Source organism: Cebus imitator, unplaced genomic scaffold (assembly GCF_001604975.1).
Source record: "Cebus imitator isolate Cc_AM_T3 unplaced genomic scaffold, Cebus_imitator-1.0 Scaffold316, whole genome shotgun sequence".
Lineage (NCBI taxonomy): Eukaryota > Metazoa > Chordata > Mammalia > Primates > Cebidae > Cebus > Cebus imitator.
The window spans coordinates 875,947-888,391 of record NW_016107631.1 but is presented as its reverse complement, the minus strand read 5'-3'; the positions used below and the strand labels follow the sequence as shown (position 1 = coordinate 888,391).

General features: G+C 38.1%; 1 pseudogene; it reads left to right on the top strand.

Moving 5' to 3' along the window:
- The first annotated feature begins 749 nt into the window (after window positions 1-749).
- On the top strand, window positions 750-5,969 carry LOC108286270 (annotated as a pseudogene).
- Window positions 5,970-12,445: the final 6,476 nt, after the last annotated feature.

The window sequence follows — 12,445 nt, the reverse complement described above, 5'->3', positions numbered from 1 at the left end:
CATTAATTTTCAGAGTTCCTGGTCCTCCCATTTCTCCATGTAATTAGAAGTTGAAACACTGGTTTACAAATCATTTTTAGCAGAGTGGACCTCAACTACTGTGATTCAATCCAACAAAAGAATCACTGCTAAGATTCTGAGCAAGTTAGTTGAAAGGTAGAGTCGAGGAACAGAGGTACACAAAATTCAGCAACACGAACCTGGGGATCATAAAAAACAAGAGGCAGGACTAGATTGCAGCTCTGACGTGGATGGACAGAGCAGCATGTGGAAGCTCACATCGCGAATTTTTGCTCCAGAATGACTGCAGGAATAAATCAGGAAACCTGAGAGGACTCGCAGGCCCCAAATGGAAGGCAAATGGGAATAAGAAGGAATATATAAATACATATAATAAAGGAGCCTCAAATAAGGCAATAATGACAGAAGATAACATAATCATGGGGTAGCATTAACTCAGCCATTAGTTGTAATCAAAGATCATTTTTTCAAAAGGAAAAATAAAATTATATCTACATATAAAAATATCAAGAGCACATAAAAACTTCAAACTGGTGAAGGAAAAATTAAATTAAATGCATCTCAGTCCGTGCAAAAGAAGGAAGAAAGTCAGAGAAAAAAAAAACAAAAAAACAGAAAAGAAAATCACAAACACCACACTGGGTCCCTATCAATTGCAGACTATAAAAATTGGACAGGTAGCTGACTGAAGACAAGAGAATATCTGGAGAAAATACAAGGGAGCTATCATGAGCATGAAGAATATCTTGGTCTACATCTGGGCAGAACACAGGCATCGGGAAATGATCACTCCATTTAAGGCTGGTTGGCTTTGGATAGCAGTTGGCAATCTTGCAGGTAGGCAGGTAGGAGTGACAGCCATCGTGTTCACAGTGAGAGGGAACTTGTGGTTGGAGGCCAAGCATAGCTATGGATCTTCCAGTTCTAAATCTATCACTTAAAAAATATTTCAAGTTTTATTTTAGATTCAGGGGATATATGTGCAGGTGTATTATATGAGTATATTATATGACACTGAGGCTTAGGATGCAGTGATCCTGCTATCCACATAATAAGCGCAGTACCCATCAGTTTTTTAACACTTACCTTCCTTGTAGTCCCTCTAGTAGTCCTCAGTGTGCATTGTTGCCATCTTTCTGCCCATGAATACCCAGTGTTTAGCTCCTACTCATAAGTAATAACATGCAGCAGTCACTTTTCTGTTATAGGTTAATTCACTCAGGATAATGACCTCTAGCTGCATCCATGTTGCTGCAAAGACAGGATATCCTTCTTTTTTATGACTGTGTAGTATTTTATGCTTTATATATACCACATTTTAAAACTCCAGTCCATATCTTTATCCAATTCCATGTCTCTGCAATTGTGAATAGTGTTACAATGAACATACAAGTACATGTGTGGTTTTGGTAGAATAACTCCTTTTCTTTTGGATATATACCCAGTAATGGATTGTTAGGTTGAATGGTAGTTCTGTTTTAAGTTCTTTGAGTAATTTACAAGCTGATTTTCACAGTGACTAAAGTAATTTACATTCCCACCAAAATTGTATAAGTGTTCCCTTTTCTCCACAGCCTCACCAGTATCTGTTGATTTTTTTCTTTTTCATAATAACCATTCTGACTGGTGTTAGGCGGTATCTCACTGTGGTTTTGATTTGTATTTTTCTGATGACTAGTGATGTTGAACATTTTTTTCATGTTTCTTGGCCACTAGTATGACTTCTTTTGAGAAGTGTCTGTTCCAGTCTTTTGTCCACTCTTTAATAGGGTTATTTGTTTTTCACTCATTCAGTTGTTTAAGTTCCATGTAGCTTTTGGATATGCAACTTTTGTTTGATGCAAACTTTGCAAATACTTTCTTTCAGCCTGTAGGCTGGCTGTGTATTCTGTTGATAGTTTCTCTTGTGCAGAATCTCTTTAATTTAATAAAGTTCTACTTGTGAATATTTGTTTTTGTTGAACTCCTTTGAGGACTCATTCATAAATTATTTCTCAAGGCTGATGTCCAAAATGGTGGGTCCTAGCTTTTCTTCTAGGGGTCTCCTCATGGTTGGAGGTATTATATTTAAATCTAAACCCATCTTGATTTAAGTTTTGCATATGGTGAAATGTAGGAGTCCAGTTTCATTCTTCTGCATATGACTAGACAGCTATCCCAGCACTATTCATTGAATAGGGAGTCATTTCTCCATTGCTTATTTTTGTTGACTTTGTCAAGATCAGATGGCTAAAGGTATATAGCTTTATTCCTGGACTCTCTATTCTCCTTCATTGGTCTATACGTCTGTTTCAATACATAGTCCACAGACCCTTTAAAACAACAACACAGTTGTAAATACAAAGTAACCAGCTAACAACTTCTTAATAGGAATCAAAACTACACATATCAATATTAACCTTGAATATAAATGGTCTAAATGTTCTACTTAAAATGCACAGTTGCAAGTTGGATTCAAAAAATATATATAAGACCCATTTATCTGCACTCTTCAATACACCATTTCACACATGAGACACTCATAGGCTTAAAGTAAAGGGTTTTACAAAGATCTAACATGCAAACAAACCCCTAACTTTAAATGGAAAGAAACCTAGGAATAAAAATGAAATAGAAGACAGGACCTTATAAGAGACTGTAACTCAGTGCACATAGGATGAGGAGATTACAGAATGTAATGATTCCAGACATCACAATGTGCCTGCAATTGCTCATAAGAAGAAAATGTGAATAGAGAAAGATAGTGCTCTCCCAGGCCTCATAATGTAAGAGATTAATGGTGTGCTTCACAGATCCTTTCAACAAACCAGAGGGCCTTAGGAAGTGAAACAGCATTGTCCCTGCAACCATCCCAGCAAGAAGCCAGAGTAGAGAAGGGCTTATCCACTGCCCTTTCCCACTTATACCTCTCATCCTCAGTGCTGAACACAGATATTTTAACATTAATTTCACAAAGTATTTAATAACTCATTGATTGTTTAATAGTAGGGTGTTTAATTTCCAAGTTATTAGAGGATTTCTTTTTCTTCGGTTCTTGATTTTAATTTTACTCAATTATGGTCACAGAACATGGTCTTTATGATCTTTATTTTTTTTTAACTTATTTGTTAGTTTATTTTTGAGACAGGGTCTCACTCTGTTGCCTGTTCTGGAGTGCAGTGACTTGATTCCAGCTCACTAAAGCCTTTAACTCCTGGGATCAGGTGATCCTGCTGTCTCAGCCTTCTAAGTAGCTGGGACCACAGGCACACACGCCACCATGCCTCGCTATCTTTTCTATTTTTTGTAGAGATGGGGTTTTGCCATGTTGCCCAGCCTTGTCTCAAACTTGTGGGTTCAAGTGATTCCCCCCACCTTAGTTTCCCAAAGTGCTAGGATGAGCCACCAAGATTATTTTAAACCTGTGAAGCTTGGTGGTATGACGCCAGCTGGTTGCAGCCCTGGGCCTTCACGGTCTCATGTAGTGGTCGGTAGACATCTCATCCAGCCCCTGATGTGGCCATTGGGCCCTGTGCTGGTCACCAGGTTGGTGTCCCTACTCCCTGTGGAGTATATTAATATAGCAACATAATACTGTTATACATAATATTTTTATGCAATATTCTTAAAATTTTAAATTGAGGCTGATACTTACAATGAACAAACATCAAAATTTAAAATCCAGACAGGGACCACCTTGCTTTGCAGCACTCAGCTCCCTGGCTGGCTCTGGTCTGGGCCCTGCACACATGAGGCGGCCTAGAGACGGTGCAGAGGAGCTAGAGAGGCCAGCAGGGCTCAGCATAAACAGGAGGACTAAAGTGGAATCAGGGTCTCTGAGCATGACCCCACCTCAGAACCTAGGAGGCCGAGGACCCCAGAGTCAAGTGGGGAAGTGTGAGAGCAGGGGAGGGAAGTACTCTTCAGAGAGAGGCCCAAAGCTTTACAAACAGACTGAGGAAGCAAGTGCTTCACGGAGTCCTCAGTCTCTCACCCAACGCCTTCAAAGCCCGTGAGTGTGTCTTCCACTCATAGACAACCTGACTCTGATGCGTGGAAATCTTCTAGTTGCTGTGGGAGAAGGAAGACGAACTTTAGGGACTTGCAGTCAGTTGACTGAAATGAACATGAATTTGAGGTTTCAACAATTGTCTTATGGTTTCCACAAAAAATGACAAAATATGAAAGAAAAATTGTATCCAGCAATCAGCAGTCAGGTTCAGACCACGCTCTGTCTGTAGTCCTCTGACCCAAAGGTCTTGGGAAAAGTTAGAAGGCTTTACACCACATGCTGTTGTACATTGTTTGCTGGAAAACAAAAATGGGCAGTTCACTTGGATTTGCAAGTCTCTCCTGCAAAGTCAAATATTGAAATCCAGAAACTTGTCTTCTTGTTGTTTTCCTGCATTTGTCCCCAAACATCTAACGCCAGGAAAATTAAAGCAAAACCACAATTCCCTCTCCATTCATTCTGTCATTCAAGAGACACTTACTGATGCCAAACAGGGGCCAAGGTTTTAGGAACTTTTCTCTGCCAGGGGCTCCTTTAATACTTCCTGTTCCAAAAATCTTCTTTGAAGTTATTTACCCGATAAATATGCTGCAAGTACTATTTGTTGAAGACCCTCCAATTTGAACAGTTTCCTGTATCATGTTTTTAACAGAATTATTTTAACAGAATTGTTAAAATTTGATCTCAAATACAAGATGTGATGGTTTTGAGTTGCTGTATGAACTTAAAAGTGAGAAATATAACAATCTGACACTCTCCATCATTACATTAATGGACTGCAAAATATCGGAGCTCTACACTAGGAATGATGGATCTCACCTGGATTTTTATTTTATTATACTTTAAGTTCTGGAGATCGAGACCATCCTGGCCAACATGGTGAAACCTCGTCTCTACTAAAATAGAAAAAATTAGCCGGGTGTAGTTGCATGCACCTGTAGTCCCAGCTATTTGGGAGGCTGAGGCAGGGGAATCTCTTGAACCCAGGAGGCAGAGGTTGCAGTGAGCTGAGATTGCATCACTGTACCAAGAAAAAAAAAAGCAAAAACAGAGGCTTGCTTAGATAGAGGCAGCACCAAGAAGAGGCCTTTGCCATGGGTGGAATTGGGATGTTGAAGAGCGCAGTGTAGTTGGCCAGCTCCGGAAGATGGACATGGATGAAAATGATGAGAACAAGCTCATGGATGAAGAAAATGGGGGCAACGACCAGGCCAGGCCGACAAGAGCAAGGTGGACTCCTGCCTGCAGCAAGAAAACATGATGCAAAGAGTCAGGTGGTGAAAGATCAGGAAGGCAGCATTGTCTTGAAGGCGCTCATCTCTTTTTTTTTTTTTTTTTTATTACTCTTAAGTTCTGGGTACATGTGCAGATTGTGCAGGTTTGTTACATAGGTATACATGTGCCATGGTGGTGGTTTGCTGCATCCATCTCCCCGTCATCTACATCAGATATTTCTCCTAATGCTGTCCCTCCCCAATCCCCCCACCACCTACTATTCCTCCCCTAGCCACCCAACCCCCAGGCCCCAGTGTGTGATGTTCCCCTCTCTGTGTCTCTGTGTTTTCATTGTTCAACACCCACTTATGAGTGAGATCATGTGGTATTTGGTTGTCTGATCATGTGTCAGTTTGCTGAGAATGATGGTGCTCACCTCTTAAAGCTAATGATATTGAAAAGGCAGTTCAATCTCTGGACGAGAACGGTGTGGATCTCCTAATGAAGCAATTTATAAAGATTTGAGAGCCGCTCCAACAATAGAAGTGCTAAGTGATTAGAAGGGTATGAAAAGGCACTTGCTTCTGGAGGAGTAGGGTCCATTGTTCGTGTCTTCACTGCAAGAAAAACCATGTGGTCTGGCAGGAAGTGGATATCTGCCTTGGGAGTGGGAATTGCTGGTACAAGATGAAAACAACCAAAGACCACTGCTGCCCTGCGGGTAGCATCTGTTTCTCTCAGCTTTGCCTTCTTGCTTCCTTCTTCATATGTGCATAGAAGAAAATTACATAGCAGTTTTCCTTTAATAAAAATTGGGATAATATAGAAGAAATTGTGTTTCAATAGAAGTGTTTCATCCTCTCAAAGCCACTTCAGTGGTGTTTATACCAGTCTGTATATAGTATAACTTACAATGAAGTTTAATTGTGCAATTTTTAACCCCTGTTGGCTGTTATTTTTTTTTGTTATTTTTTGGTTTTTTTTGTATTATTTTTAACTAATACCAAGAGTTTTGGTCAGAATCTGAGGCCAGTTTCCTAGCTCACTGCTAATCAGGAAATGATATTTACAAAAAGATGAGAGACTGGCAGCTATTAACACTGCAAAACTGGACCATACTTCCCTTATTTAAGAAAAATATGTTTTCAGACTGACAGAAATTAACACGGCAAAACTGGATCGTACTTCCCTTATTTAAGCAAAATATGCTTTTGGAATAAGCGGTGGGTGAACACCATGTCCAAGGTCCAGCTTTGTTTCTGCTTGTCTCCAGATTATCTGTAATGTGGGTTTAAGTATGCTGCTTTCCCTCAGCATCCAATAAACTGGCCTATCAATTTCTTTGTGGTCACCCAGGGATCAGAACAAGAAGTCTTGCGCTATACAAATGTATCTATAATATATCAGTGCTTGTTGGGTATGAACATCAAACTTTTGTTCCAATAATATGGCTCTGGAAAAACTGAAAATCAGAAAGAATGTGGAAACTATGATGTAATTCAAACTCCATGCAGCCTCTGAATGAAATGCTACTTTCTTTAGAAATATAGTAGCTGCAAAAGAAGACATATATGAGGCCAAGAAACATATGAAAAAATGCTCATCATCACTGGTCATTAGAGAAATGCAAATCAAAACCACATTGAGATACCATCTCACGCCAGTTAGAATGGCAATCATTAAAAAATCTGAAGACAACAGTCGCTGGAGAGGATGTGGGGAAAAAGAACACTTTTACACAGTTGGTGGGAGTGTAAATTAGCTCAACCATTGTGGAAGACAGTGTGGCGATTCCTCAAGGACCTAGAAATAGAAATTCCATTTGACCCAGCAATCTCATTACTGGGCCTATACCCAAAGGATTATAAATTGTTCTATTATAAGGACACATGCACACGTATGTTCATTGTGGCACTGTTTACAATAGCAAAGACTTGGAACCAACCCAAATGCCCATCAGTGATAGACTGGACAAAGAAAATGTGGCACATATACATCTTGGAATACTACACAGCCATAAAAAACGATGAGTTAATGTTCTTTGTAGGGACATGGAAGAATCTGGAAACCATCATTCTCAGCAAACTGACACAAGAACAGAAAATCAAACACCGCATGTTCTCACTCAAGGCAGGTGTTGAACAATGAGAACACATGGACGCTGGGAGGGGAGCATCACACACTGGGGTCTGTTGGGGATGTGCTAGGGGAGGGAGAGTGGGAGGTGAGGAGGGTGGGGAGGGATAATATGGGGAGAAATGCCAGATATAGGTGATGGGGGTTAGAGGAAGCAAACCACCTTGCCACATATCTATGCAACAATCCTGCACGATCTGCACATGTACCCCAGAACCTAAAGTACAATTTTAAAAAAAGAAATATAATAGCTGCCTTAGACATTATGAGGTATACAACTAGTACTTAAGGTACCATTTAATATGATCCATAAATGTCTTAAGTGTTCTTCAGGGTAATTGGGATGGCAAAAGATTTGGTTCAGATCCAAACAAAAACACATTCTGTGTTTTAGCTCAGCATTTTTTAAAAAAAGAAACTGCCACACAGCAAAAAATTATTTACTTTGTTGGACAAACCAAATCCGTTCTCAAAAAAATGACTGGTGCTTATAAAAAGTTATAAGTCTCCAGTAGCTCCAAAACAAACCACCTGACCAAGAAGAAAATCAACCTGTACTTAGTATTTACATTGAATGCCAGTTTTATGATCACTGACTTATGTGAAAACTGGTGCAGAAATTCTGTAAACTCTCTGCTGCTTTTGATAACTGTTTTTTGTTTTGTTTTGTTTTGTGAAAATGATAAACTTCAGAAAATAAAATGTCAATGCTGAGTTTAAAAAAAGCAAAAACAAAAAACCAAAGTATGCAGACAACAAAGAGCATGATGAATGCAATGGTACCTCATGTTTCAATGCTAACATTGAATGTAAGTGGCCTAAATGTTCCACTTAAAAGGTAAAGAACCACAGAATGGACAACAACTCACCAACCATCTGCTGCCTTCAGGAAACTCACCTAGCACATACAGACTAACATAAACTTAAATTAAGTAGGTGGAAAAAGGCATTTCATGCAAATAGACACCAAAAGCAAGCAGGGGTAGCTATTCTTATAACAAACAAAACAAACTTTAAAGCAACAGCAGTGAAAAAAGACAAAGAGGGACATTATATAATGGTAAAAGTCCTTGTCCAACAGGAAAATATCACAATCCTAAACATATATGCACCTAACACTGGAGCTCCCAGATTTGTAAAATACTTACTAATAGGCCTAAGAAATGAGATAAACAGCAACACAATGATAGTGGGGGACTTCAATACTCCACTGACAGCACTAGACAGGTCATCAAGACAGAAAGTCAACAGAGAAACAATAGATTTCAACTACACCCTGGAACAAATGCACTTATTTTATACACACATACACACACAAACCACTATATAACATTTTATCCAACCACTGCAGAATACACATTCTATTCAACAGCAGATAAAAGTTTCTCCAAGATAGACCATATGACAGGACATAAAATGAGCCTCAATAAATTTAAGAAAATTGAAGCACTCCCTCAGACCACAGTGGAATAAAACTGGAAATCAGCTCCAAAAGAAACCTTCAACAACATGAAAATTCATGGAAATTAAATAACCTGCTCCTGAATGAGAATTAGGTCAAAAACAAAATCAAGATGGAAATTAAAAAATTCTTCAAACTGAATGATGATAACGACACAGCTTATCAAAACCTCTGGAATACAGCAAAGACGGTGCTAAGAGGAAAATTTCGTAGCCCTAAATGCCTCATGAAAAGGAGTGAAAGAGCACAGACTGACATCCTAAGGCCACACCTCAAGCAGCTAGAGAAACAAGAACAAACCAAACTCAAACCCAGCAGAAGAAAGGAAATAAGCAAAATCGGAGCAGAACTAAGTAAAATTGAAACAAGAAAACAACACAAAAGATAAATGAAACAAAAAGCTGGTTCTTTCATAAGATAAATAAAATTGATAGACCATTAGCAAGATTAACCAAGAAAAGAATAGAGAAAATCCAAATCACCTCACTAAGAAATGAAACAGAAGACATTACCACTGACATCGGTAAGACACAAAAGATCATTCAAGGCTACTATGAACACCTTTACACACATAAACTAGAAAACCTAGAAGAGATGAATAAATTTCTGGATTCCTGAATGAATAAATACAACCCTGCTAGCTAGCTTAAACCAGGAAGAAGTAGATACCCTGAACAGACCAATAACAAGCAGCAAGATTGAAATGGTAATTTAAAAATTTCCAACAAAAATAAGTTTGGGACCAAACGGATTCACAGCAGAATTCTGCCACACATTCAAAGAAGAATTGGTACCAATACTTTTGACACTATCTTACAAGATAAAGAAAAAAGGAAAACTCCCTAATTTATTCTATGAAGCCAGCATCACCCTAATACCAAAACCAGGAAAGGACATAACCAAAAAAGAAAACTACAGATCGATATCCTTGATGAACACAGACGTTAAAATTCTTACCAAAATACTAGCTAACAGGATCCAACAACATATCTACAAGATAATCCAACATGATCAACTGGGTTTCATACCATGGATGCAGGTACAGTTTAACATATGCAAGTCGATAAATGTGATACACCACAAAAACAGAATTAAAAACAAAAATCACATGATCATCTCAATAGATGCAAAAAAAAAGCATTCGACAAAATCCAGCATCACTTTATGATTAAAACTCTCAGCAAAATCAGCATACAAGGGACATACCTTAATGTAATAAAGGCCATCTATGACAAACACACAGCCAACATAAAACTGAATGGGGAAATGTTGAAAGCATTCCCTCTGAAAACTGGAACAAGACAAGGATGCCCACTCTCACCACTCCTCATCAGCATAGTACTGGAAGTCCTAGCCAGAGCAATCAGAGCAGAGAAAGAAATAAAGGACATCCAAATAGGTAAAGAGGAAGTCAAACTGTCACTGTTTGCTGATGATATGATAGTTTACCTTGAAAACTCTAAGGACTCCTACAGAAAGCCCCTAGAACTGATAAAAGAATTCAGCAAAGTTTCTGGATACAAAATTAATGTACACAAATCAGTAGTTCTTCTGTACACTAAATGTGGCCAAGCAGAGAACCAAATCAAGGACTCAACACTTTTTATAATAGCTGCAAAAACAAACAAACAAAAAAAAAAAATTAGGACTATACCTAACCAAGGAGTCAAAAGACCTCTACAAGGAAAACTACAAAACACTGCTGAAAGAAATCACAGATGACACAAATGGAAACACATCCCATGCTGATGGATGGGTAGAATCAATATTGTAAAAATGACTGTACTGCCAAAAGCAATTGAAAAATTCAACTCAATTCCCATCAAAATACCACCATCAACCTTCACAGAATTTAAAAAAAAAAATTTAAATTCATATGGAAACAAAAAAGAGCCTGCATAGCCAATGCTAGACTAAGTAAAAAAAAAAAAAAAAAACAAATCTGGAGGCATCACATTACCTGATTTCAAACTGCATTATAAGGTCACAGTCACCAAAACAGCATGGCACTGGTATAAAAACAGGCACATAGACAAGTGGAATAGAAGAGAGAACCCAGAAATAAATCGAAATACTTACAGCCAACTTATCTTCGGCAAGGAAAACATAAAGTGGGAAAAGCACACCCTATTCAAGAAATTGTACTGAGACAATTGGCAAGCCCCACGTAGGAAAATAAAACTGGATTCTCATCTCTCACCTTATACAAAAATCACCTCAAGATGGATTAAGGACTTAAATCGAAGACCTGAAACTATAAAAGTTTTGGAGGATACCATTGGAAAAACCCTTCTAGATATTGCCTCAGGCAGATTTCACAACCAAGAACCCAAAAGCAAATGCAACAAAAACAAAGATAAATAACTGTAACTTAATTAAACTAAAGAGCTTTTGTACAGCAAAAGGAACAGTCAGCAGAGTAAACAGACAACCCACAGAGTGAGAGAAAAATCTTCACAATCTATACATCTGACAAATGACTAATATTTACAGTCTATAAGGAGTTCAAACCAATTAGCAAGAAAAAAACAAAAAGTCCTATCAAAACATGGGCTAAGGGCATGAATAGATAATTCTCAAAAGAAGATATACAAATGGCCAACAAATGTAGTTTTAAAATGCTCAATATCATTAATGATCATTGAAATCTAAATCAAAACCACAAATATGATACCACCTTACTCCTGCAAGAATGGTCATAATCAAAAAATCCAAAAAAAAAATCAGATGTTGGCGCAAATAAGGTACAAAAGAAACACTGCTACACTGCTGATGGAAATGTAAACTAGCACAACCACTATGGAAAACAATATGGAGATTCCTCAAAGAACTAAAAGTAGAACTACCATTTGATCCAGCAGTCCCACTACTGAGTATCTACCCAGAAGAAAAGAAGTCATTATACAAAAAAGATACTTGCACATGCATGTTTATAGCGGCACAATTTGCAATTGCAAAAATATAGAACCAGCCCAAATGTCCATCAATCAACAAGTGGATAAAAATTATGTATATATATATACCATGGAATACTACTCAGCCATAAAAAAGGAATTGGTGGCATTCTCAGCAACCTGCATGAAACTGGAGAGTATTATGTTAAAAGAAGTAACTCAGAAATAAACAACCAAAAACTGTATGTTCTTACTCATAAGTGGGAGCTAAGCTATGAGGATGCAAAGGCATAAGAATGATACAATGAACTTTGGGGACTTGGGAGAAAGGGTGGGAAGGGCGGGAGGGATAAAAGACTACAAATTGGGTTTAGTATATACTACTCAGAAGATGAATGCACCAAAATCTCACAATTCACTAATAAATAACCTACTCATGTAACCAAACACCACCCATTTCCCAAAAACCTACACAAATAAAAAAATTTTAATAATTCAGAATCGTTTCCACAATGTCATATTGTTGATATTCTATAGTAGATCACCTTTTTTGGATTAGCTTCTTTCACTTAGTCATATCTTGAGATTCCTCTTTGTCTTTTATTGGCATAATAGCTCATTTCTTCTTGGTAGTGAGTCATATTTCACTGTCTGTATGTACCAAAACGTAATAATCCCTGCACCTCTTAGAGGACATCACAGTTGCTTCTCATTTGGAAGTTTTTG